Below are 27887 nucleotides of genomic sequence, written 5' to 3' on the forward strand. Positions count from 1 at the left end.
CTTTTGTTTGGTTTCTCTTATTTTCTCTCTTATTTTTTACACTCCTTTTTTTCTCCCTTTTTGTCTCTTTTCCCCATCTTTCATTCCCATTCTCTAAGACAAAGCCACATGACACAGTGTGCATATGTGTAAACAGTTTTTTAAAGTTACCAAAGTCTAAAAAGCAAAAGAACCTACACAAAAATGACAGACAACGGAGTATTTGTTTTTACAAATAAAATTAAATACATTCAAAAACACAGATGGCAATAATAACTACAAGGCAATGCTAGTGCTATGTTAAATAGAATCTAGGAGTCAATGGGAGTCCAGTTAAGCAAAATCTCTAAAATCTCTCTAAAATCTCCAGAGATTAGCAATTTACTCAAAATGCACAGTTTCCTGAATTTGAAATAGATTCAATAATTCAAGATTTAACTTTCAATCTAAAAACATCAGCCACATCTCTTATCTAAGCCAGAAAATTAGAGGGAAAAAAGGCCCACTCCTCACAAAGGAGGGTGTAAGCCAGAGGAAGCCACAGACTATCACCTGCTCATCTCAGAGGTTTCCTGAGTCTCTGAAGATCCCACACCTGGGTCAGCCATATAAGGCCCTGCTCTAATCAACTACACTGATGTTAAAGATACTGCTCATGAGTTTCTCATGTCTGGACAACTAGAATTCAGTTTGTATCAAACGCAATTTGATTATTGTACATTTGTTAAGAAGAGTCCAGCAAATCTTTTATTGAGTATTTCTTTGGAGATTAATCTTCATATTATCTATCTCTTGCCTTTCCACTTTACATGAATAATTCATGAGTAGGAAATGAACCATTGATCATAAGTCTCAGCTTTCCATTATCTACATGCAAGAGAAATGAATTCCCTCTACCCCCACTTCCACAAGAAGGAATGAAGCTGAGGAGGGAAAAAGTTAAGGAGAAAGGAATTTATTCATTTGCTGACTTACAGCTGTTGCCTTCCACCCATCTCCAAAAAATAACTCTTTCTTTCCTGCTGACACCATTGAAGAAAATGTTATTGTCACTAAGAAGAGAAAAATCTACTTGTAGATTTAGTCTGGCAACACACACCCACAGTCGCATTGATTATCAGTCTAAGAACCAGAAATCCATTTGGCCTAGCCCCAAAGTCAGTGTCTGGAAAAAACAATAACTTACATTCTAATCCACATTTTCTGGTACAGTAAAGCATTTCTTAAGACTGCCCATGCTAATTACATTCAGATGCATCAGCACTATGATGTTATTAAAAGTGAAAGAAAGAAGACAAGTCAAATCCCATTATCACAAATAAGGTTTCATGTTTCCATGCTAGAAGAGTTAGTTTGTTCACTTCTTTTTTTTTTCACAGTCCACGGAGGCTTTTTATTTATGCTTCACATCTCTAAAAGAAGAATTCCAGTATTTTCCCTCCTGTATATTGTTGTCTTGCTTCTTCATGGTCCATGATGCCAGCTGAGGTTGTCAGCACAATGAAACCAAACTGACATGATGGGAGTAGATTGTTCTACCATTTTTCTAGCTCTTTGAGTTGCACATCAAATCTAGGGCTGATCACTCCACACTATTTCAACCTGCCTGTGAGGTTAACAATTATTTTCCCAGATCTGTGATCATCAATGATCTCAAATTCACCAATGAAACCATGCTTCATCATCATATTTAGAAACCGAACGATGACTTTAGAACACGGTCTGATGAGGACCCATCATTTGCCTCTCTTCTGAGCATTGCTGATGCTCTTGAGAACATCTACCAGGACATTCATGAGTACCAGGATGATGGCTCAGGAAGATGGCAGAAAGATGGTGGGAAATCTAAATACACAGAGTTATTGCTTGTTCACTTCTTATGGCTGTGATTTCAGCGATGGGCTAAATAAAACCCAGAGCAGAGGAAGATTATTTATGGAAGTAGCTATCCCCATTGAAATATCTGTGTAACAAATCTGGGATATGAGAATTCAAAAGTATGAGAATTTACAACTAAAGTATAGCAAAATATTTTAAATAACCATAAGTTTTATGAAATCTGGATGAAAATAGAATTACATAATTACATTGTTCATGTTCATTGTAGTATAGAGAATTGTATGATGATATTAGATGAAACTTACACCCAGAAACACTGCAGAATATCAATGCCCATGGGTTTTCTCAGAGATGGAAACGTATACTCAAGCAGAGCTCATCTTCAGCTGAATGAGACTAAAATCTTTAACATCTCAATAAAGGTCTTGACTTAAACATTTGAGACTATTTCATCTCATGACCATTTTGACTAAAATTCATAGTATACATACATAGAGAAACGTATCAAGCACCAAGAGAAAGTACATGAGTCTTGGCTCCAAACTCTATTTTCGACTCTGTTTGTAGTATGCTAGAATGCCTTGTTTTAAGATTTCAATAACACACAGTGGTGAAATGACAATCTGTTCAATAAATAGTGCTGGGAAATCTGAATATTAAAATACAGAAAAATCAAGCTAGATCACTTTCTCTCATAATGCACAAAAACCAACTCAAAAACATAAATGTTAAATAGGAATCTAGCAATCTAGCGCAAGCAATATAGAGGAAACATGCCAAGGGCCTACACAGACGTGGGCTGACATCCGGAGTGTAGAAGTACTTGGAAGACAAACTCCAAAAAGCTGACAATTAACAGTGGGCCAAAGGACACACTGCTTAAAAGAAGACATACAGACAACCAAACATGGAAAACCACTCTATCTCACTTGTACTTGAAGTCAAAACTAAACAAGATATCCTCTCATCCCAGACAAAATGGTTACTGGCAGGAAGGTAAGAGATAAGAGATGCTAGAATAGAGGACACTTTAGCCCATGAGAGGGGATGTAAATCAGGAAAGTCATTGTAGAAAACAGTAGAAAGACTATTCCAAGAAACAGAAAAAAAAAACCTACCATACTATCTAATAACTCCACTATAAAATATCCAAAAGAAATGAATTCTTATCTTCATACCAAAAAGATATTTTCACTCCAATGGTTATTGCAATACTTCTTGCAATAGCCAAAATGTGGGATCAATCTCAATATCCTTTAGGGGATTCACTATATTTTTAATATGGTAAATGTCTGATGCTGGTATGTTACTCAGCCATAAAAAAGGAATGATGTTTTGCCATTTTCAACATGGAGAGAATTAGAGACCATTATATTTGTTGAAGCAAGCCAGACAGAAGAATAAGTGTTATATGTCCTCACTCTTAGGAAAACTCATAAATCAACCTTACAGCTCTATGGGACAACAGAGTAGTCATTAAACACAAGGAAGAGAAGAGGGACAGGATGAAATTAAGAGAGGCTTGTAGGAACTTAGAGAGGCTTTGGATGAAGAGGTAGAAGCCAAAAATAGAAAAGCTAGAACTACAGTTCATGGGTAGACCTTTGCCTAGTATTCATAAAGACCAAAATTAAATCCTTGACATAGAAAAATAAAAGAGAAATGTAAAAGAACAGGTGGGCAGGGGGATATGACTGATGTTCAGTGCATGCATAGATGTATCACAGGAAATCCTACTAACATGTGCAATTGATATGTGGTTGTTATGATAATAAAGTAAAAGACCATTTTGTTTTGTTTTATTGAATGGATTATACCAGAGTAGATTTCTACTGCAGTAGAATTGCTCAAATGATACCAACAATTCAAGAACAGGACTGTTTAAACTATGTAATGCAGGAAGTATATGTAAACAAAGGAGAAAATGAGACTTAGGGATGGCAGAACCTAGACTGGATCTTTAAGGTCATTTAGGATATCAAAAACTCTTTCAAAGACAAGTATGGCCTCTGGTTACTAGAAAATACAGATAACCAATCTATCATGGACAATGAATAAGTGTGACATGGAGAAGGAGTTCTTACTGGGATCGATTTTAAATGTGAACTATTCACAGTCTATGGACTCACAGTGAGCCTAGTAGTCACTCTTTCACCTTGGCTAGTTGGCTAGGGAACCCCTTGGATCCGTCAACCTCTGTCTCCTCATCATTAGGATTATTGATACACACCCACACCTGGCTTTTATGTAGGTGCTAAGGTTGGGAATCTTGGTCCTCATATGTCAGCAGCAAACATTTCCTTTACTGGGCCATTTTCTCAGGCCCCAGATTTCCAATACTAATAAACAACTTGTTTTTAGGAACATAGTAGCTAATCACTTGTCATCAGCACATTAATTTTAAGATAGTTTTTTTCTATTTAGACTGTTTATTGCCCAGTTTTGTTGGCTAAGAAAAGTACTAGAATTCTAGCTTTGGTTGGGGCTCTAGTAAGTCCCACAAGAACATGTTGCTCAGAAGAGGTAGAAAGGTAAGTTGACCTCCATAGCCTCAGTCTTCAAATGAGACCTTCAGTGTCAATCTCAGACCAGGAAGGAAGGCAAGGAGTAATAAGAAGACTTGACTTGGAATGTGGAGAATGGATACTCAAGATGTCTTCCAACTCAGCCACTCAAAGATAAATTCCCCGTGAATGGGAAAGTGTATTTAAAATGAAACCAGAGGTTGAAAGGATGGGTCATTGATTAAAAGTATGCACACTGCTCTTTCAGAGGACCCCAATTTGATTCCCAGTACCCATATCAGGTGGCTTATAACTGCCTGTAATGACAGCTTCAGGGAATCAATGCCTTCTCCTGGCCTCTGGGGGTACTGTTCTCATACATGTGCATATGCACATACACATGTACATGCATACACATAGACACGCTTACTTAAAGATTAAAATAATATCTTTAAAATTAACCCAGAAGTGCACTCAATCACTAACATAATGTGGAGAAGCAATAAAATGGGTCATTTTATGTTTTGACCAAAGGATAAGATCAACACAGTATGAAGATATACGTCACAAATCTCTTTATGCCCACAGTTGTAACAGTTCTGGAAAGATGATGTCACACACTGGGACTAGTGATGATGAAAAAATGCTTTGAAATGAACATGAGAATGTGCTAAACCAGAATTTTCTTAGCTGAGAAGGCAGAGTCCAAAATCAGAGGAAGTGATCATGCCCTTTTCACATGACCACTCATCATGTGTCATAGCAGCCACAGCACAGGTAGGAACCTGCCAGTCAATGGTCCTATAGTCTGAAAGGTTGGAATAGTGTAAAAATTAGCACTAACTATAAAGACTGCAATGATTCTGGAGCAAGAAAGGACATCTACTTCATTTGTCTAGAACACAATAGCACTAATGATTGGTTGAGTAGAGCTGGACTTGTGGTTGGCAAGGCTTTGAGGTGCTCTTCTAAGCAAAACCAAATGAGGATCATGATAAAAGACCATATTTGAAAGGCACTTTATTAAAAGAAGCAAAAATGCATTGCAACTGAAATTGCAGGTTATTGAAAGATAACAAAGAAGTCACTCAGTCAAAATTAAAAATCTGACAAGATCATTCCATGTGCTAGGGACATTGCTTGTTGCCAAGGAAAAACTGCCAAATGAAAACAGATATGTCTTCATTGTGTTCCTGGAAGACAGTGGGGTAGAGGGAATGATCTTTCAGTTAATAATTATTCAAATATTATATTGCTCTAGGCAATATTAAAATCTACAAGGGTCTGTTTAGAAAGAGCTATTACCAAGTCAACCCACCAGAACATGTAGGATAGCATCACAGTTCCCGTGCTAGATAGGATGCACGAGAGCTAACAATGGAAAGGACATATGAGGGTACTCCTGGGAAGAGATTCTTTCACAGCCTAGATTTGTAAAGGTTATTGTAAATTCCATCACAGCATGGTACTATGGGAGAAAAGCACAGGAATAGAAGCAAGTCTAAGGTTTGTAGTGGGAGATACGTGTGTCAGACCCTTCAAATTTAGAATGTCTATAAAAATATGCCTTAGCCATCCAGGCAGGCAGGTAGGCAGATCTGGAAAATGAAATGCATCCATCAGTGTACATGTGATATTTATAAAGTAGTGAAAATGCCCTGGAAATTGAAAAACAATCAAGATAAAAAGTGGGACTCACGAGAAAAGGGAATGATGAAGAAACACCAAGTGAAAAAGAAGGGTCCTGAGGATAAATATGGGTGGGAACCTTAGTGAAGGAGCACCACAGTGCTGTCATGAAAACTAGAGAGAGCAATTTCCATCTGAAGATGGCCCTATGGACCAAATACCACTGGCTGGCCAAGTACAATACACAGTAAAAACCCTTGTGTGCTCACATCTCAGGTCACAAGCAACACTAGCAGGTGCTTACGTCCATTCAAGAGAAACTAGAGAAGGTATTAAGCAATAAAAATAATGTAAAATATACATTAAGAGAGAAAGTAAATTACTCGTTCCTATAGTTCTTTCCTACCCTTAAACTTCTTACAAATAAAATCTCCCATCTTCCATGAGTCTTCAAAGCCAAACCCATGGGCTATCAGATGCCTGATGTGGGACAGTGTACAGGCTTTAAAACTAGCCTCATACTTTTTGGAAACACAAAAATCTGATAATACTTGAGAGAACAGTATTTTCATTTTTATCCTTTCCTTATAGTATAATATTTGGTTTTGAGAAAGGCCAAAGTTACATGAATGGAGCAGATAGCATCTTACACACACAGCAGATTCCAAGAGAGCATTCAGGTAGTGTGGGTGGCTAGACAAATAGCCTTCTCTCCGTTTTGATACTTATTGCTAGACTTTCACCTTCTCAGTCTGAACTTGTCCATTGAGCAAGCAAAGAAAGTGGCAGAGACGTGTGTCAGCACGAGAGTTCTTATCTCCAAGCAGCACGAAAAGGTGACATGTGTTGGGGATTGTGCTGCTGCTGCTGTACATCTCAGATAGAAATAACCCTCACAGACTGAATGACAGACACAGATTACAGGAACGTAAGGCTTTTGGTTTTTTATAACAGCTTTATTGAAGCATGGTTGGTATATAAGGACATACACATTTAGTGTGCACAATTTTGTAAGACTTTCTTGCTAGCATCACCACAATAACCATATTAGGTATGTCGATCTAATACCTCCCAAAGCTTCCTTTGCTTCTTTCCATTGTTCTATGGCTTTTATTTGTTTTGTGGTAGAAACACAATGTTCAGTGCTGTGGTTGGCTCTGGGCATTGTGATGCACAGCAGATCTCTAGAAAGTTTTCACCTAGCAGAGCTGAAATTTTGTGGTTATTCAACAGCAGTGTATACCCGTCACCACTCCTAGCAATAACCAGCAGCATTTGCTCTATGAATTTGTCTACTAATGATCTCTCATAGGAATAGCTTGATCTACTTAGCATAATACTCGTCGGCTTCACCCATGTTGTCACAAGTAAAAGTTGTTTATTTTCTTAAAGCTAAGCACTATTGCTATAATGTATGTGACATGTCTTCTTTATCCACTTACTGGCCAACACACTCAGGTTTCTACATCTTGGCTGTTGTGGATAATTCTGCAATGGGCATGCTTAGCCTGCTGTCCCTCAGTGCTTCTGATTAATATTCTTTTGAATATATACCCAGAAGTAATAAAAATACTTTCTTCTATGGATGATATAATTTTGTAAGAATATTTGTATTCATATTTCAAATCTATACATGCTTCTTAACTCTTATCCCATAACCAACTGTCTTCCTCATTAGACTCAGGTATGAGGGATACAGATACAAGTGTGTGCACACACAAAAAGAAACATACAGAATCCAGAAAAACAAAATAAGCCATACACAGCTCAGACAATTCCCAAGCTACAACTGAATGAACAGAACACATAATTTATTCCATAGTGACCATATTGATATTAATTATTTGGGGAAAAACTTCAAAAATTTAGTACTTAATTTTCTAAAGGTTGAGAGTGAAACCATATAGTATAATGTGAAATATATCTGCAAAATTTATATACTGAACTGATATTTTAAACTGTGCACCTTTGTTCTATTTTTGACGCCTTAGATTTTATGTAATTCCCATAAAGCTATTATCTTATTTCACTAAACACTTCCCTATACCCACTTAGCCTAATCTTCAGAATAGTTTTACATATAAGTAATAAAAACAGCCACCATTGTGCCTGTGTCCTGCATGGCAGAAAGCATGTAGCAGGTGCTTGATACATATTATGCTTCTGCTTTGGTTTGTGTTTTTTCGTGTGTGTGTGTGTGTGTGTGTGTGTTTGTGTGTGTGTGTGTGTGTGTGCAGCTGCCCACAGAGGCCACAAAAAGGCATCAGGTCCCCTAAAGCTAGAGTTATGAGTCTTTCATCATGGGTGTTTGGAAACAAACCCAAGCCCTCTAGAAGAGCTTTAAGAGCTCTTAAATGCTGAGATATCTTTCCAACCCATTATTACATGTTAAATTAAATAAACAAACAACAAAAAAAACTAGACTTAGAAAGCTAAGAAAACCTGACCAAGGCCAAGAACAATTGTAAAAGCAGTTATGGAAATTCGGGCACTAAAATGGGCCTAGAACTCCTGCCCTTGGATGCTGTGATCATCCTTGTGCCAGAAGTCAATGGAACGTGAGTAGGAAACATGGTTATAATGCATCACAAAATGAGAGAGGAAACATATTGGTAGACAGAAAGTAAAGAGGAAAAAAACTGTTAAAATATGCAAACCCAGAGCTTCTTATGTGGTTTGGACATTTGTTGTTGCAGATGAAAATGATTAAATTTAGAAATCCCAATCAAGTGTTCACAAAATGACTTTTATTCTGGAATCAGTTATCATACTACAACCATTTTTATGATTTTCTTAAGCAATATGCTTGGCTTGACCACCCTTTGATTGAAACCATTTCCCTGGGATCGGTTTTTAGACTTTGCTTCCTTCAAAGCCACACTCCCTGCTTCCATGATTTCTGTTGATTCTCCTTAGACTTTAGACATGGACCAGGATCCAGCCTCCCATCTCTGTGCTCCACCTCATCTATCTGCCAGGATTTTCAACCGAAGACAAAATTCTGATTTGCCTAATGTCATCTCCATTGGGTCCTGGGAGCTTCTCGAATCCCTGGCATCTAGGACTTTGTAGTGGTTCCCATCCCTGTCCCTCCCCTACCTTACCCTCCCCCAAAGTGCTACATATTTCTATTCATTCTCCTGTCCCTTCAGATACCTGATCCTACCCCCGTTTTTCCTTCCCCCTCCCTTCTCCCATCCAGATTCCTCCCTCATTCTGTCGCTTGTAATTATTTTGTTCCCTCTTCTAAGTGGGATTGAAGCTTAGACACTTTGGTCTTCCTTCTTGTTAAGCTTCATATGTTCTGTGAATTAATTTATGAGTATTCTAAGCTTTTGGGCTAATATCCACTTATCACTGAGTATGTAACTGGATCTGGGTTACCTCACTTAGGATGATTTTTTTTCTAGTTTCATACATTTGCCTGCAAAATTCATGAATTCCTTATTTTTACTAGCTAAGTAGTATTCCATTGTGTAAATGTACCACATTTTCTGTATCCATTCTTCTGTTGAGGGACATTTGGGTTGTTTCCAGCTTCTGGCTGTGAGCTTGGTTATCATTAGCAGAAATGCCCAACAGCAGAGATGTAGAACCTGAAGAGACCACCTCCAGTAGACAAGCATAGACTCCAGTTGAGGTATGGGACCACCCACTCATCTTAAAATGTTTAACCCAGTACTCTTCCTGTCTAAAGGAAATACAGGGACAAAAATGGAGCAGAGACTGAAGGAAAGGGCATCCAGAGACCACCCCATCATGGGATCCATCCCCTCCTCAGACACCAAACCCCAACAATATTGCTGATGCCACGATGTGCTTGCAGATAGGAGCCTGGCCCGGCTATCCTCCGAGAGGCTCTGCCAGCACCTGACTAAGACATGACTCACAGCCAACCATTGGATTGAGCCCAGGGAACCCCAATGGAAGAGTTAGGGAAGGGCTGAAGGAGCTGAAGGGGATAGCAACCCTATAGAAAGAACAACAGGATCAAACCTCACTCCCACCCCACCCTACCACCCCACCACCCACCACCGTCCCCTCAGAGCTCCCAGGGACTAAACCACAAACCAGAGAGTATACATGAGTCAGTCCATGGCTCCTGCTAACATACGTAGTAGAGGACTGCCTTTTCTGGCATCAATGGGAGGGGAGGCACTTAGTCCTTTGAAAGCTTGATACCCCAAAGAAGGGGGATACTAGAGAGGTGAGGCATGAGTAGATGGGTGTGGGGGAGCACCCTCTTAGAGACAAAAATGGAGGGGCATGCGGTGGGGGATTTGTGGAGGGGAGACCAGGAAGGGGGACAACATTTGAAATGTAAACAAATGAAGTAATTATTAAAGATATATCAACGATTTTCCCTTTATTAACTGGCAGACCACTCACTGTGTGGGTGGGAGATAAACTGATGATTTCTAATTTCCTCCCACTCAAAGCCCCAGAGTATTTCCAGCTTTATTATTCTATGATACATACTTCTCACTCACAGTGCACCAATTACTACATGAGAGAAAACAAGGAGAAAGAAAGCTGTTTGCAGAAGCTTGGCTGTACTTTGGGGGTCTCATCTGTATGAAGATTGCTACAATACCAAGGCCACTCTGCTTTGACAAAGCCCAGACTAGCCTTGGTATTCAAATGGCAACTGCTGATATGGTCTGCGGCCACATCAAAACATACACCCAAGGTGTACACCAAGAAAGGCTGGGGATCCACACCCACTCACTGATAACATCACCTTGCCTTACGTCTGCAGGGCAGAAGCCTTAGCACTTGGCTAACCAGGAAGAACCTTGCAGACCTGAGTTTTATGATCAAAGCAAGCTGCAGTTCCCTGAAGGAATCAGGATATTTATCAATACGCATGCTTTTAGAATGAGGACATCCTGGGATCATGTATCTATAACCCCGAGTTACTGCTGGCTGGCACTCTAGCCGAGGCCACACCCTCTGAGCTTCACAAGAATGCAAGGAAATAAGTGAGGCGTTGCCAGCTCACTTGTTTATGGCTTTAAGGTTGAAAACCTTGAAATTCCTCAGATTTCTTGCAAATCAAGATATTTAGGTCTCTTAAACCTTTTCATCTCACTTTAAAGTTTGGAATGTCTCAGTGCCCATCCAAGTTTTCAATTAAGACCATGGACTGAGGAATTTTCTGGCATCTGTCACTAAGGGACTAAACTGAAAACAGATAAAATATACTTTATAAGAAATAGAGCACATTTTAATTAACTTCCGGTGAGATATTAAAGACAGCCTAAGCCACGAAACATCAGTTTCTGAAACATCCCTTTTTATTTTTGTCAAGCATGGTAACTCGACTGGCAGCAGTAACTAAATGTAGATTTTAAGCATAATGCTGTTTTGCAAAAGGGATGGATTCATAAACAGGGAGAAGACTGTGAAGAAAAAAAATGACTCTGAGAAGACACAAGGCAGTGTGGCTTGGAAGCTCTAATTTGCTTTGAATTAATTGATCAAAATTAAGATAGGAACATGCTACACTATGGAGTTTCTTAAAACTCTAAGTCAAGGCTGTACACTGTATCCATAAACAGTCCATGGAAATCCAGTGGTCATTTCAAGTGGTTATTTCAACTGGCAATTAGTCTGTAACACTTTTGTCTCTGTTTGCCTCAGCCATGCCTTCTTCATTTTACCCTTGCACAAAATGTCAATGTACCAACAACAAAGAACCTGACATGACAAGTGACTCTCCTGGTGTTGGGAGAAAATCTGCCTTCATGTTATCATCCATTCCATTAATTTTTTTTCTTACATTTTTTATTTAATTTCAGTATCAATATTGTTTAGACTTTGGTATACTAAATTCTTTCCATGCTATAAAAGAGGAAATTGTGCATTGAAGATATTTTACTTATGCTGAAATCTCACCCAGAAAATGTCTTATTCATGTGCCAAATCAATTCTTCACAAGTAAAAGTGTCTCAATGAAATGAGGAGTCATAGTGTGTAAATTTAATGCTTATATATAGAAAAGTTGCAAAAAATGAGATTTACAGTTTTGGCAGAAGAAAATTGACTCAATCTGCCAATTAACTCAGTTTCTTAAATCCAAATTGAATATAATCTTAGCCAAATATATAAGTCCTTGCTTTGAAGATGATGTCATAATGTTTGCTAATTTGGTATCTGAAGAATTAGCAATGGCCATTATATTTTATTTGGTATATTCTATAAAGTTTTCTTAATGTAGTGGTTTCATTTGTTTACTTTTTATTGTTGTAACAAAATGCCTGAGTGGATTAAGATAGTAAAGGAAAGTTTATTTAGCTCACAGTTCTGGAGGGTCTAGAGTGATATGTCAGAATCAACTTGATTCACTCTGGTGAAGATTTTATGACAAGTATCAGGAGTTCATATAAGAAAGAAAGAACACTTCACGAAGCAGCCAAAAAGCAATCCTGGGTCATTTTCATTCTTATAACAACTGGCTCTCATGAGAGCTCAGGGTCTAAGAGTTCAAGGATAGATGGATCATAAGAGTTCAAGAACTGGTCACCTAACAGCTCAGGTGTTATGTGAGACTTAGCCTAATCTCTTCTAAAGGTAGGTATCTTAGAGATCTTAGGCCCTCCCTCTAAGCTTCATCACTTGAAGGTTCCCTCCTACATCTCCTCTGCCTCAGTACTGACCCAGTCTTCAACACACCAAGCCATAGCAAGTGTTGTATATCAGCGAGACTCTAGCAACATTATAAAGAGTGTATTGGGCTCTTGAGTCACCCCTGTGCAGCCTAGGATTGCCATGTGAGTTGGACGTGGTCCAGGCTCCCCACCCTGCACTGTACTACTACTTACTTGGCTTTCCTGTAAAGATGCCTGAGGAAGTGCCCCAAGGAGAAGAAGAGGTGGAGACCTATCAGGCAGAAATTGCCCAGCTCATGTCCCTCATCATCAATACTTTCTTTCTTCCTTTCTTTCTTTCTTTCTTTCTTTCTTCCTTCCTTTCTTTCTTCCTTGGCAATCAGATTTATGTATCAATAATAATACACTTTACAAGATGCCAATAGAATAATTTCACAGCCAAATGATAATGATTAAGCTTTAACCCAATTATTCTAACCTTTTTTAAAAATTGGATATTTTCTTTATTTACATCTCAAATGTTATCTCCTTTCCTGGCTTCCCTCCCTCCCAGAAACACCCCACCACATCCTCCCTGCCCCTGCCTCCATGAGGGTGTTCTTCCACCCACCCACCCACCCACTCCCACCTCCCTGCCCTTGATTCCCCCACACTGGGGCATCTATCAAGCCTACATAAAACCAAGGACCTCTCCTCCCATTGATGCCTGACAAGGCCATCCTCTGCTACATATGCAGCTGGAGTCATGTGTACTCTTTTGTTGATGGCTTAGTCCCTGGGAGTTCTGGGGGAGCTGGTTGGTTGATATTGTTGTTCTTCCCATGGGGTTGCAAACCCCTTCAACTCCTTCAGTCCCTTCTCCAACTCTTCTATAAGGGACTCCATGTTCAGTTCAATGGTTGGCTGCCAACATCCACCTCTGTATTTGTAAGGCTCTGGCAGGGCCTCTCAGGAGACAGACATATCAGGCTCCTTTCAGCATGCACTTCTTGGCATCCACAATAGTGTCTGGGCTTGGTAACTGTATATAGGATGAATCCCCAGGTGGGACAGTCTCTGGGTGGCCCTTCCCCTAGTCTCTGCTCTACACTTTATCTCTATATTTGTTCCTGTGAGTATTTTGTTCTCCTTCTAAGAAGGACCGAAGCACCCACACTTTGGTCTTCCTTCTTATTGAGCTTCATGTGGTCTGTAAATTGTGTCCTGGTTATTTGAGCTTTTGGGCTAATATCCACTTAGCAGTGAGTGCATACCATGTGTTTTCTTTTGAAATTAGGTTACCTCACTCAGGATGATATTTTCTAGTTCTATCCATTTGTACAAGAATTTCATGAATTTCATTGTTTTTAATAGCTGAGTAGTACTCCATTGTGTAAATGTACCACATTTTCTGCATCCATTCCTCTGTTGAAGGACATCTGGGTTCCTTCCAGCTCCTGGCTATTATAAATATTATAAATAAGGCTGCTATGAACATAGTGGAGCATCTTCTGGGTATATATGCTCAGGAGTGGCATAGCTGGGTCCTCAGGTAGTACTGTGTCCAATTTTCTGAGGAACCTCCAAACTGATTTCCAGAGTGCTTGTACTAGCTTGCAATCCCACCAGCAATGGAGGAGTATTCCTCTTTTTCCACATCCTCACCAGCATCTGCTGTCACCTGAGTTTTTGATCTTAGCCATTCTGAGTGGTGTGAGGTTGAATCTCAGGATTGTTTTGATGTGCATTTCCCTGATGACTAAGGATGTTGAACATTTCCCTAGGTGCTTCTTGAACACTCAATATTGCTCAGTTGAAAATTCTTTGTTTATCTCTGTACCACATTTTTAAGAGGATTATTTGGTTCTCTGGAGTCTAACTTCTTGAGTTCTTTGTACATATTGGATATTAGCCCTCTATCTGATGTAGGATTCTATTCAAAGAAGATTTTCCTCTGGGAGTTGATCTCTAATGCTTCTGATGCCCTGGACAAAATTTGGTATGAGAGCCTGATAAACCCTTCCAAGTTGGACAGCATCAAAGAGGTGAAAATTGACATCATCCTCAACACTCAGGAGTGCACACTGACTTTGGTAGACACAGGAATTGTCATGACCAAGGCTGACCATATTAAGAACTTGGGAACCATTGCTAAGTCTTGTACAAAGGCATTCATGGAGGCTCTCCAGGCTGGTGCAGACATCTCCATGATTGAGCAGTTTGGTGTTGGATTCTACTTGGCCTATCTAGTGTCAGAAAAAGGGGTTGTGATCACAAAGCACAACAATAATAATGTCTGGGAGTTTTCTGCTGGTGGATCCTTCACCATCCATGCAGACTATGGTGACCCCATTAGCCAGGATACCAAAGTGATCCTTCACCTCAAAGAAGACCAGGCAGAGAACTTAGAGGAGAGAAGGATCAAGGAAGTGGTAAAAAAAAAAAAAAAAAAAAAAAAAAAAAAAAAAAACACTCACAGTTTGTAGGCTATCCCATTACCCTCTACTTGGAGAAGGAATGTGAGGAGATCAGTGATCATGAGGCAGAGGAAGAGAAAAATAAGAAAGAGGAAGAAGATAAGGAGGATGAGCAGAAGCCTAAGATTGAAGATGTGGGATTTAATGAAGAGGATGACAGCAGCAAAGGTAAGAAAAAGAAAACAAGGAAGGTCAAGAGGTACATTGACCAAGAAGAGCTGAATAAGACAAAGCCAATCTGGACCAGAAATCCGGATGACATCACTCAAGAAGAATATGGTAAATTCTATAAGAGCCTCACCAATGATTGGGAAGACCACTTGGCAGTAGAGCACTTCTCTGTAGAAGGTCAGTTGGAATTCAGGGTATTGCTCTTCATTTCCCGGCAGGTCCCTTTGACCTTTGTGAGAACAAGAAGAACAACATCAAATTGTATGTCCGTTGTGTGTTCACCATGGACAGCTGTGATGAGCTGGTACTTGAATACCTCCTTTATCTGTGGTGTGATTGACTCTGAGGACCTCTGCTGAACATCTCCTGAGAAATGCTCCAGCAGAGCAAGATCCTGAAAGTCATTCGCAAAAACTACTGTGAAGAAGTGCCTTGAGCTCTTCTCTGAGTTGATTGAAAACAAAGAGAACTACAAGAAGTTTTATGAGGCATTCTCCAAGAATTTAAAACTTGGAATCCATGAAGATTCCACTAACTGTAGCCACTTGTCTGAGCTCCTTTGCTTATCACACCTCTCAGTCTGGAGATGAGATGACTTCCCTGTCCAGAGTATGAGTCTCACATGAAGGAGACACAGAAGTCCATCTACTATATCAGTAGTGAGAGCAAAGAGCAAGTGGCCAACTCTGCCTTGGTGGAGTGTGTGCAGAAATGGGGCTTTGAATTGGTGTATATGACTGGGCCTATTGATGAGTACTATGTGCAGAAGCTCAGAGAATTTGATGGGAAAAGCCTGGTCTCGGTGACTAAGGAGAGCCTGCGGCTATCAGAGGATAAGGAAGAAAAGAAGAAAATGGAGGAGAGCAGGACAAACTTTGAGAATCTCTGAAAGCTCATGAAGGAGACCTTGGACAAGAACATTTAAAAAAATGAGAATCTCCAATTGGCTTGTGTCTTCCCCCTGCTGCATTTTGACAAGCACCTATGTCTGGAAAGCCCAGGCACTGCAAAACAATTCTACAATGGGCTACATGATGGGCAAGAAAACACCTAGAGTTCAACCCTGACCACCCCATTGTGGAGACCCCACAGCAGAAGGCTGAGGCAGACAAAAACGACAAAGCTGTCAAGGTGTTGCTGCTGTTTGAAACGGCTCTATTCTCTCCTGGTTTCTAACTTGAGGATCCCCAAACCCATTCCAACTGCATCTAACACATGATTAAACTAGGCCTGGACATTGATGAAGATGAGGTCACTGCGGAAGAGCCCAGTGCTGCTGCTCCAGATGAGATTCCCCCACTGGAGGGTGATGAGGATGCCTCTTGCATGGAAAAAGTAGGTTAATGGCTCCTGGGAAACCCATGCTCTCTGTACAGTATCCCTGTGGCTCCCCCAGCAGCCTTGAATGGCTCTGACCCACCTGGCTTTCCTGCTCATGTCAACAAGAATCTTTTCTATCCTATCCTGTCCTTGTGCCTTAAGGCAGGAAGATCCCCTCCCACAGAATAGCAGGGTTGGGTGTTGTGTATTGTGGTTCTTTTGTTTGTTTTCTTTTGTTCTGAAATGACGAGTATGCAAAATAAAGAAGATGCAGTTTAAAAAAAAAGAGTGTGTTGGGAAATATGGTAACATGTAGACTGAAGACATTTCAAATAACAGTAGCCCTAAATCTAACACATGTCATGTGAATCCAGTGATATAATTTTTCATGTATTGCAACTGTCTGTAGTTCTCCAAAATGCTTCATGTAACTCTAAGGATTCATACTAGAGGCATGTGACAGGCACTGAGGTTTTCCACTTACATTCTCACTGAAACTTGAGATTGTGTTCTTTCTCTAGAGTATAACATATCCTCAAAAGTTCTATTTTTATGTGTGTGTGCTTTGGAAGAACTGACAAAAGCAATTACTTTTGAAGAGTAAAACCTCCCTTCCTATGCAACTGTTAATACAGTAATTACCTCTAATCTTTCCTCTACTTTAATCATCATGTTTGAATGGGTAGGTGAACAGATTACATCATCTTTTCAGACTGGCCTCCTGTACTACCTTAGATAGAATCTCTCCTTCAATATCATTCAGTCCAAGGGTACATCAATGTGAATATAAGCTCCCTGTCATAAAGAACTCTCCTGAAGTATCAGTCAGAATAAGAAATGACTTCCCCAGAGCATCCCCTGTCAGTGACTTACTCTGTGGATGTAAAAGACATAGATAGAATGAGATAAGAAGAATCAAAGACTCAAATTTAAAACAAAACTCCTTAATTTTGCCTATATTACCAGAAAACTAGTGATGATGATGATGATGACAATAAGAAGTAGTAGTAGCAAATAACATAACCTGTCTCCTAGTTAGCTTCAACTATCAACACAGCCAAGGATTATCTAAGGAGGTATGAATTAGAAGGTTGTCCCCATCAGACTAATCTATGAACATGCCTGTAGGATACTTTTTAATGGCTTATTGTTCAGAAGGGTCCAGTCTGATGATGTGGTACCATCCCTATACGGTGGTCCTCAGCTGGAAGCTAGCTGAGCTAAAGCTAGGAAGCAAACCAGGAAGCAGCCATTCTCCATGGATTGTGACCTGGAAGCCTTTCCCTTTCCTCACCAAGTTGCCTTTGGCCATGGTGTTTTTATCACAGCAACCAAAAAGCAAACAAGAACAACCTGCTACTAAAAGATAGAGCTCTCCTAGTCCTCTCTCCCTCCATCCTCCGCACACTTAATCCCTCCTGTACCCTCCCTACCCCTTCCCCTTCCATTCCCTTCCCCCACCATACCCCCTTTTCCACCCTATTACTCCCTTCTCTCTTTCCACCCCTGATGTCTATTTTATTTCCCCTTCTCAGTGACATTCAAGCATACTCCCTAGGGCCTTCCTTGTTACTTAGCTTCTATGGGTCTGTGGATTGTAGCATGGTTATCCTGTAGTTTATGGATACTATCCACTTACAAATAAGTATATACTGTGTTAGTTTTTCTAGGTCTGGATTACCTCACTCAAAATTATCTTTCCTAGTTCCATCTATTTGTCTGTGAATTTCATGATACCATTGTTTTTAATTGTGGAGTAATATTTCATTGTGTAAATTATCACATTTTATTTATCCATTCTTTGGTTGAGGAACATTTACATTGTTTTCGGTTTCTGGCTATTATGAATAAAGCTTCTATGCACATGGTTGAACAAGTGTCTTTGTGATACAGTAGAGCAGCTTTTGGGTATATGCCCAAGAGTAGTAATCTGGGTCTTGAGGTAGAACTATCCCCAATTTTCTGAGAAACAGTCAAATTGATTTACAAAGTAGTTGTACAAGTTTGGACTCCCACCAGCAATGAAAGAGTGTACCCTTTGTGCCACAGCCTTGCCAGCATGAACTGTTTCTTGTGTTTTTGATTTTAGCCATTCTCAGAAGTGTAAGATGGAATCACAGAATTGTTTTGATTTGCATTTCCCTGATGACTAAGGATGTAGAACATTTCTTTAAGTTATTCGTGGTCATTAGAGATTCCTCTGTTGAGAATTCTCTGTTTAGATCTGTACCCCATTTTAAAAATTGGGTTATTTATTTTGTCAATGTCTAGTTTCTTGAATTCCTTATATATTTTGGGATATCAGCCCTCTGTTGGAAGGAGGGTTGGTGCAGATCCTTTCCCATTCTGTAGGCTGCTGCTTTGTCCTTTTGATGGTGTCCTTTGCCTTATAGAAGCTTTTCAGTTTCAGGAGTTCCCATTTATTAACTGTTGATCTTAACACCTGAACTGTTGGTGTTCTATTCAGGAAGTTATCTCTTCTGCTTTTCCCCACTTTATCTTATATCATATTTAGTGTATCTGATTTTATGATGAGGTCTTTGATCCACCTGGACTTGAGTATTTTGTAGGGTGATAGCTATGAATATATTTTCATTCTTCTACATGCAGACATCCAGATAGATCAGCATTATTTGGTGAGGGTAGGCATCTCTGGGCTGAGCTAGAAACTAGAAACCTAAGGCAATGGAAACTCCCAGGAATCTATGAGGGTGACTCCAGCTGAGACTCTTAGGAATAGGGGATATGGCATCTGAAATTAGCTACCTCTTGTAATCAGACAAGACTTCTAATGGAGGAATGGGAACACCAATCCAATCACAAAAACTTCAACAAACAGTTTGTCCTGCTTACAACATGGTCAAGGATAAAGATGGAGCAGAAGTTGAGGGGATGGCCAACCAATGACTGACCCAGCCTGAGACCTAAGCTATGAGAGAGTGCCCACCCCTGACACTATTAATGATACTCTGCTATACTTGCAGACCAGAGGCTAGTGTAACTGCCATTTAAGAGGCTCTACCTAACAACTGATAGAAACAGATGCAGAGACCCATAGGCAAACATTAGGTGGAGCTCAGGGAATCTTATGGGGCAGGAAGATTGAAGGAGTCAAGGAGGCAAAGGAAACCACAAGAAAACCTACAGAATCAACTAACCTTGGCTCATTAGGGGCTCACAGAGACTGAACCACCATCCAGATAGCATTCATGAAACAGACCCAAGTCCTTATACACATATGTAACAGATGTCCAACTTGTTCTTCATGTGAGACCCTTTACAGCTGAAGCAGGGGATGTCTCTGAATTGACTTCTTTCCCTTTACTGCAACTTGATATGCCAAAGCAGGTCAATACCCATGGGAAGGCTCCCCTTCTCTGAGGAGAAAGGGAGGTGAGAGGGAAGGACTGGGAGAAGAAGAGGAAGGAAAACCTAAGATTAGGATGTAAAGTAAATGAATAAATCAATTAATGATGAAAAAAGATAGATACAAATGTGATCAAACCCATATGTATGGCTCTCCACTCAGAACCAATCCCTGGGTACCACCTCAGAGAAACTGTCCTAGATCTCCCTCTTCTATGATCCAATGTCTTCTGTCATGGACTCAAGCTCACTGTTAACCTCGGTTGCCACCTTGACTGGACCAACTGATTCCTAGAGGATTAGTAAGATAAACCTGCAAGTGTGTCTGTGAGAGTTTTTCCAAAGATGACAAATTGGGGGAGAAGACACTCAACTTACCTTTGATAGTGGCATCCAATAGATAGGGGCCCCTAGTGGAATAAAAAGTGAGGAAGAAAACTCACTCACCAACATGGGCGCACTGCTCTCTGCTTTCTGGTTGCTGGGATTGGGTTAGCTTTGATGCTTCTCACCCTCACAGCATAGTAGTCTGAAACATGTGATATTGTGGGTCAGGAAATTATTCCTCCTTTAACTCTTTTCTTTTTTTTTTTAATTAGATGGTTTTTTTTATTTACAATATCTCCTTTCCCAGGTTCTTCTCCAAAAAAATAAATAAATAAATAAAAATAAAACAAATCTCTGTTCCCTCTCCCCTCCCCCTGCCCACCACCCCACCCCTTCCTGCTTACTGACCCTGGCATTCCCCTACACTGGGGCATAGAACCTTCACAGGGCCAAGGGCCTCTCCTCCCGTTGATGACCAACTTGGTCATCCTCTGCTATACATATGCTGCTGAAGCCATGAGTTCCCCCATGTGTACTCTTTGTTGGAGTTTTAGTTCCTGGGAGCTCTGAGGGTACTAGTTAGTTCGTATTGTTGTTCGTCCTAAGGGGCTGCAAATTATTCGTCCCCTAACTCTCTTCAGATTTCTTGTGAGGATAAAAATCTAACACAATTTCCTCCCTACTTCCTGCCTGTTATTTCTTGTCCGTTCTGTCTCACAGGGAGAAAACATAAAAGAAAGTAGCCCTCCCTGGCCTAGCATCACAAAGGAACAGAGGTGGGCCATCTGTGGCTCCCCTGGCGGGTCTGTCTGTCCAATTTCCCTGTGGTTCCATCAATTTATAGTCAGTTCTCAGTTTCTCCATTTACTATGGATTTTTTGAAAGAAAAGGACAGAACCATGGGCTAGGGACATTTTCTCCAGTTGAAAAACTGGGAAGAAAATTCTTTCCTGCTATGCTTGTGACTTGTCCCAGCTATCCTTGAAGCATCCTAACATACTGTATTATGAGGAAAGAAAGAAAAGACAGACAGACAGACAGAAAGAAAGAAAGAAAGAAAGAAAGAAAGAAAGAAAGAAAGAAAGAGAAAGAAAAGACAAAAAGAATAAAAAGACAGACAGACAGAAAGAAAGAAAGAAAGAAAGAAAGAAAGAAAGAGAAAGAAAAGACAAAAAGAATAAAAAGACAGACAGAAAGAAAGAAAGAAAGAAAGAAAGAAAGAGAAAGAAAAGACAAAAAGAAAAAAGACAGACAGACAAAAAGAAAGAGAGAAAGAAAGAAAGAAAGAAAGAAAGAGAAAGAAAAGACAAAAAGAATAAAAAGACAGACAGACAGACAGAAAGAAAGAAAGAAAGAAAGAGAAAGAAAAGACAAAAAAAGACAGACAGACAAAAAGAAAGAAAGAAAGAAAGAAAGAAAGAAAGAAAGAAAGAAAGAAAGAAAGAAAGAAAGAAGAGAAAGGAAGGAAAAGAGGAAGACTGCTCTTAGGTATGATGAAGGGAAATTTTGTTGTAGATAAAAGAGAGAGCATAGCAGAGGCAAAGATATCTGGGAGAGTCCAGAGTGAACATGATCCTGAGCTGGGCCTTGTAAGGAGGGGAGGGAGGTATGAGGGCTAAAGTTATGTTTTAAGTTTTAAATTATTGCACTTAAGAGATCTATAAAGCAAAAATCCCTCTAACCTGTAAGCCCCACATGCCCAAGGACAGATAATTTTCTCGAACACTGGGGCCTGTTCATGTAAGTGAAAGCCATGTGTTTTCATTTCTTATTTTAAAACTTTAATTGATTCTTTATGAACTTCACACTGTGCACCCCAATCCCACTCATCTCCCCATTCTTTCTTATCCATCCTCTGGCAATCTCCCCCACAAAAGAAACTAAAAAATAAAAACAAAATAAAAATTAAAACGACAAAAAATATAAAAATCAGGAGACCAAGATGCCTAAAGGGTAAAATGGAAATAAATAAATAAACAAACAAACCCAGTAAAGCCAAAATGATTGGATTATATAGGGGATGAGCAGCAGGAGGAAGGGCAACCCATCCTGTGGCCAGAGACTTCAGGGTAGAGGGCAGGGTATGCAAGCAAGGAGGATCCTGTAACTGGTAGAGACTGAGGGTAACCAGAAGAACCACGTGGCCAGCATCAGCTCTGATATGTTAAGAGGCATCTCAGCTGTTTGTCCCAGGTGTGAGGTCTAACTATTTGAGGGCTCTGGTCACCTGGAGTACAAAGAACAAACAAAAGACATGAAATGAAGGGAGTTCAGGGTGCTTCTTCAGTTCCTTCTTAAAGACATGGACATGTTTGTAGAAACCAGATGATGACTCCAGCACAGGATACACTTAGGTCACAGAGACAGGAACTGGTAGACAGACAGCTGAGAATTTTTGATCTGTAGTTCCCACGGTCAGGACTTTGTCTGCTTCTGTTAATGTCTCATTCTTGAGTGAGACTACCTCTCTAGGGGCAAGAGGATGTGAAGTAGTCAAAGAATCCTGAACTGAGTTTTCAGAGCTTGTCTGTGACACAAATGAAATATTTCTCAGCAACTTGCAGAGCAAATCATTCCTTCCTTCTGGAAAAGCACTCCGGTGGGCTTTCGGTCATACATACACATCTTTACAAGTGGAGACAACTGAGGTTTCAGCTCCGAATTGCTAGAGATGCTTGAAGGTAAAGTTTCTAAAGGTGATGTTATGAGCAGAAGCATACTTGTGCAGGCAAGGTTATAGTTGAAGAAAACATAACCAGCCAGGAAAAGAGAGGACAAGAATCAGAGGGAAGAGATCTTGCCTCTTGGTTTGAATTGTGTGAGAAAAATTGGCAAAATTCAGAAGGTGCCAAGATCAACTACACTATGCCCTTAAACAAGCAGACCTGTGAGTCTCTGGAGAAGGGGAAGGGAATATATCTTACCTGTCTGCTTTATATCTGGGCATCTTAACATGTTCTTACTAAGTCTTCTGGACTTTCAGTTAAATATTTAGTATATGATTATATTGTCTTCATGTACAGATAATGCCACATAGTTCCTTTCAAAACCCATGCCTCTCATCTTTATACCCTTATTCCTTAAGCTGAACATATTATTGCCCATGAATCTTACACATATGGTAATTTTTAATGCTTTGGAATATTCTTTAGCTGTGAGCCATTCTGTACATATGTGTGGAGTTATCACCCTACTGTATATATGGTATATATGTGCAGGTAAGCATCCCACTGTGTATATGTGCAGGGTAACCACCCTACTATGTATATGTGTAGGGTAACCACCCTACTATGTATATGTGTAGGGTAACCACCCCACTGTGGGTTTGTGTAGGGTAACAACCCTATTGTATGTATGTGTAGAGTAACCACCGCACTGTGTAGATCTGTATTTTTCATAACGGTTAAAATATTTCAGTTTTATTTTTATCATTCCAAGTCGGTATCAAAAGACTTGCTTTTCAGCTTAAGTATGGTTCTGCTCTTAATATCAACCTTTTACCTTCAAGCACCTTTAGTAACCCGGAGCTGAAACCTCAGCTGTCTCCACTTGTAAAGACGTGTATGTATGATTAAAAGCCCACTGGAGTGCTTTCCAGAAGGAAGGAAGGATTGGCCCTGTGAATTGTTGAGAAATATTTCATTTCTGTCACAGAATAGCCTTGAAAATTCAATTCAAGATTCTTTGACTACTTCACATCCTCTCACCCCTGAAGGTGTAGTTAGTCTCACCTAAAGTAAGATGTGAACAGAGTGCCGAGAAATGAAGTTCTTTCTGCCTCTCTCTTTTCCTCCCCAAACTTACACACACACACAGATCTTTCCCATTCTTAGCCTAAATCATTTACTTGTTCAAAAGAGGAAACAGTATGTGTTTAATAGCTTCCAAAAGCAAACTGCAAAGAGAAGTTGCTATTCATTTTTCAAACTCATTACTATTCTCCTGGCCAAGCAGAAAACAAGAGTCAAAATTTGATGCCAGGAACTGCACCAAAAGCTTCACACATGCCAGACACGTAGATGTGGTCCACCATGCAGCCTCCCTGAACCCCAGGGGACAAAACAAAAACTTATGAAAACAATTTAACATAAAATAAATCACAGGTAATTAAACTTACATAATTAAATGAAAATGTGGTGTATTTACACAGTGGAATATTGTTTAGCCATTGACAACAATGAGATTACAAAATGTTCAAGTTAGTAAATGGAGCAGGAAGTAATCATGCTGAGTGAGGTAACCCAGACACAGAAAGATTCATATGCTTTATCTTATCTCTGGGTATTAGCTTTGAATCTTCTGATACATTTCTTTCATTTGGAATGTCCACAAAAGTCATGAAATTAATAAGAAGTCATGTGGGGGCAAAAGATCATTCAAGGAAGGAGAGACAAAATGCACTGTTGTAAAGGGTCAGAGGGGAATAATGGAACAGAAAGGGTTAAACTGGAGTGTTAGAGTGGAGGACTGGTAGAGGAGGGAGTGTAGGAAGGGACAAATAACACTAAAGGCCATTCAAAAAAACATACAGAAACCTTCTCCTATAGAAGCTTCACATGTGGATTTAGAAACACAAATACACACATATTTTAAAATGAGCTAAAATAGAATTACGTTATAACAGCCAACAATGTCCCTATTAGGAACACTGCTAGATTAACAAATAAAAACCTCAGTTGCCAGCAATGGGTTGCTTCTCTTGAGGTTGTTACCCAGTGAAGTCCTATAGACCACACACACACACACACACACACAAAACAATCTATTGCCATTACTCTTGGTTACCATCCAGAACATGATAGTAAAAACTTATTTCTAAAAACACCTCATAATTTAGTCATAAAACATCATTAAATCAAAGTAGTAAAAACCTGGGAAATTCATCGCCACTGTCTAATTCTTAACTCTTACGCTGTTAGATGTGCTATGTAAGTTACCAGAGGAGAATAGCAATCATCAATCATGCCCAGATGTGAGCTCTGTGAGCTACAACAATGACTGGCCACACAAACATCAAGGGAGCAATGAACTACTTTCTGATTGCATTTAAGTCTTGTTCTAAAAGATAAAATACACAGATGGCACTATTATCTGTCCAAGAGTTTAAGGTTAGTCAGGTAATATGCCCTAGGAAGAGAATATCCTACTACTGTGCTATATGAAGATAGTGTAAACCAACTCCCAGTGAATTATCAGTATACCTATAAGTCAATGAATCTCAACTCTCACATGAGAAGTTTTTACTTGCAGAGAATGAAGATTAACTCAAACACCTGCAACTGGCCAAAGTTGCAGAAAATCATTTACTACAGAGTCCTTGCTCCTAAAAGGAACATAGATGTTGCACGCCCTTTCCCCAACGTTCCAGAAGGAGGAGAATGGAGTGTAAACATCAGAGGTAGTAGATAACTACAAGGAGGCATGTGTGTTCTACAAGGAGACATCTGAACACAGCAGAGAAGCAGCACATGAACTCACAGCAGCTGGAGCAGAATGTGCTGAATCTGTGAACCCCAAGGCAGACCGAATCCCAACATGGGGAGGGGAGCTGAGCACCCAATTCCACTCCTAGCCATGGGACAAGGCCAGATGCTAGGTACCGGGGGAGGGAGAGACCGTTCTCTGTGAGCTCCCTCAGGCCAGACTTTTAACTGTATGTTCCTACTTCCGTCTCCTCTTTTTCTGTTCTGAAATGCCATTGCCTTTTTCTCACTTTACTACTTTCAAATTGTCAAGAGAGTGAGGTAGGAGAGAGCTCAGGGCTGTAGACTGTGCAGAAAAAAGTGTTACACACTCTTTCGGGCTCTCATAAATGAATGTCTGCTACTGGTGATTATGTCCCAGATGTCACCTAATTTTGACAGCGCCAAAACGAAGCACGAGCTGCCTTGTTCCTTTTTGCTGATTCCATTCACTCAGACATTTACAAAACTATGAATTATGAAATGTTTTTATTTCCTACAATTTTGGAGAAGTATTTTCCTTTAAAAAAAAAAAGTTGTGGGATAGTGGTCTTGGGTAAGTTGAGGCTGTGCTCCCAAATGTACCAACTGATCGGCCAGGCACTGGGGTCTTCAAAGTGGATTACCAGGTCCATTCTCTCTGATTCTACCCTGTGGGTGCTTCTGATGGACTAAATCCCTGAAAGCAGAGGAAATAGCATCCCAGCTATTTGAGTACCAGTTTAATAAACAGGTATTGATGGCTTTGTGTTACTTTTTGTATCAAATTAAAGAATAGTTCTCTGTTCAGCTAATAGCAAACTTTCTGCATCTGACATAAAGCAATCCTCTTAGCTCCACCTTTAGGGAAAATCGTAGGGGGAAAAAAAATACAGGGAGAGGAACTCATTTGCAAGCCCAGTGCCTGGCAGGGGACAAAGGTTTATGAGTGTTCTCTTGAAAGACCAGCTGAGGAGGCTGGTGGGATTTGTGTGGCTTCCTGATAAAACAATAACAGAGGAGCATTTACTAAAATCTATGTATTTACTGTAAAAAGGTGGTCTATCTTTATAACTGAATATTTGAAAGTAGATGAAGTTTTGATACACTAGACATCGTGAAGTACAATAGTTAGACAACATGAAGAAAGTCTGTTTTGAACATGTTATATTGATTCTATTCCTATGACATTCTACAGAGGAACCACACCTTGGAGCCCAGTTATGCTCAGTGCAGTCAGCAGGGTCGACGGTTGCCATGCCAGCATGATAGAGTACACAGAAAGGCATTTCAAGAAAACGTAGTAAAGGGATGAATTTATCCTGTGTCCTGCTAACAGTGACAGTTACATATGCAAACATGTGTGGTTAGACTCAGAGTCAATTAGCTAGAGTTACTGTGAACTTAAGATACTTTCTAATGGGAAATTCTTCTAGATGAAGGAACCTGTATTTATTACTTCTTGAATCACTGTGACAGAATACCTAACATAAACAGTCTAAGGAGAAAATTCATGGCTCCAGGACTGTCAGTCCTTCATGGCAGGAGGGCAGAACAGACACATCATGACATCAGAGAAAAGAAGCACACAAGGAGAGAAGTATCAGGCCAGGATACAACTTCCAAGGACGTGCATTTCTAACCTATATTCCCCACTTAGATCAGAGCTCCCCTCTACCTTACAACATGTCCCAGTAAAGCCAGCATGAATCTCTCAGGGAGTGGTCCATTCATTAGGCAGATGACATAAGAGGTATGCAGTGACCAAACTGTCACTAGAAATGCCACCACAGACGTGTATCAAGGCACGCCTTGCTAACTCCCAGCCATTTTTTCATCCAATCAACTTTATAATCAAAATCAGTGATTATAAAACCTAAAAGTGAAAAACCATTCTTGGCAATGCCTGACTCTGGAAAAGACACACTGTTGCTGGGCTGTTGCTATTATTTTATTAATAAGAGCAAATGGCATTTTGATAGAAATTTTAATACTGACCTCATAGTAAGTGTCCTTTTGTATATAAGCAGTACTATGGTTTCGTTGTGAATTATACTTAGAATTTGGAGATTTATGCTGAGATACTTAGAGATAAATTTTGCAATGGTAACTAGTTGCTTTCAATTGGCACAGTAAAATAATGCACAAATATGTGCATATCTGTGTGCAGCATTGATGAATATAGGCAACTTGAAACTTACATAACTATCTTTGTAAATTTTCACACTGGAATGATTTTTTTTT

General features: G+C 39.8%; 1 long non-coding RNA gene and 2 pseudogenes across 1 annotated transcript in view; 1 reads left to right on the forward strand and 2 right to left on the reverse strand.

Annotated features, from left to right (window-relative positions):
- Positions 1-1391: 1391 nt before the first annotated feature.
- LOC116080144 lies at positions 1392-1778 on the reverse strand (annotated as a pseudogene).
- An 11014-nt stretch (positions 1779-12792) lies between these two features.
- On the forward strand, positions 12793-16533 carry LOC116081001 (annotated as a pseudogene).
- A 3796-nt stretch (positions 16534-20329) lies between these two features.
- Positions 20330-27887, reverse strand: part of LOC116080146 — a 21505-nt gene continuing 13947 nt past the window's right edge. The window contains exons 2-3 of the long non-coding RNA XR_004114327.1: positions 22189-22429; positions 20330-20404 (exon numbers count right to left, since the gene is read on the reverse strand). This is a non-coding gene — a long non-coding RNA (uncharacterized LOC116080146). The remainder of the gene's footprint in view (positions 20405-22188; positions 22430-27887) is intronic.

The sequence above is a fragment of the Mastomys coucha genome, unplaced genomic scaffold, assembly GCF_008632895.1.
Source record: "Mastomys coucha isolate ucsf_1 unplaced genomic scaffold, UCSF_Mcou_1 pScaffold6, whole genome shotgun sequence".
NCBI lineage: Eukaryota > Metazoa > Chordata > Mammalia > Rodentia > Muridae > Mastomys > Mastomys coucha.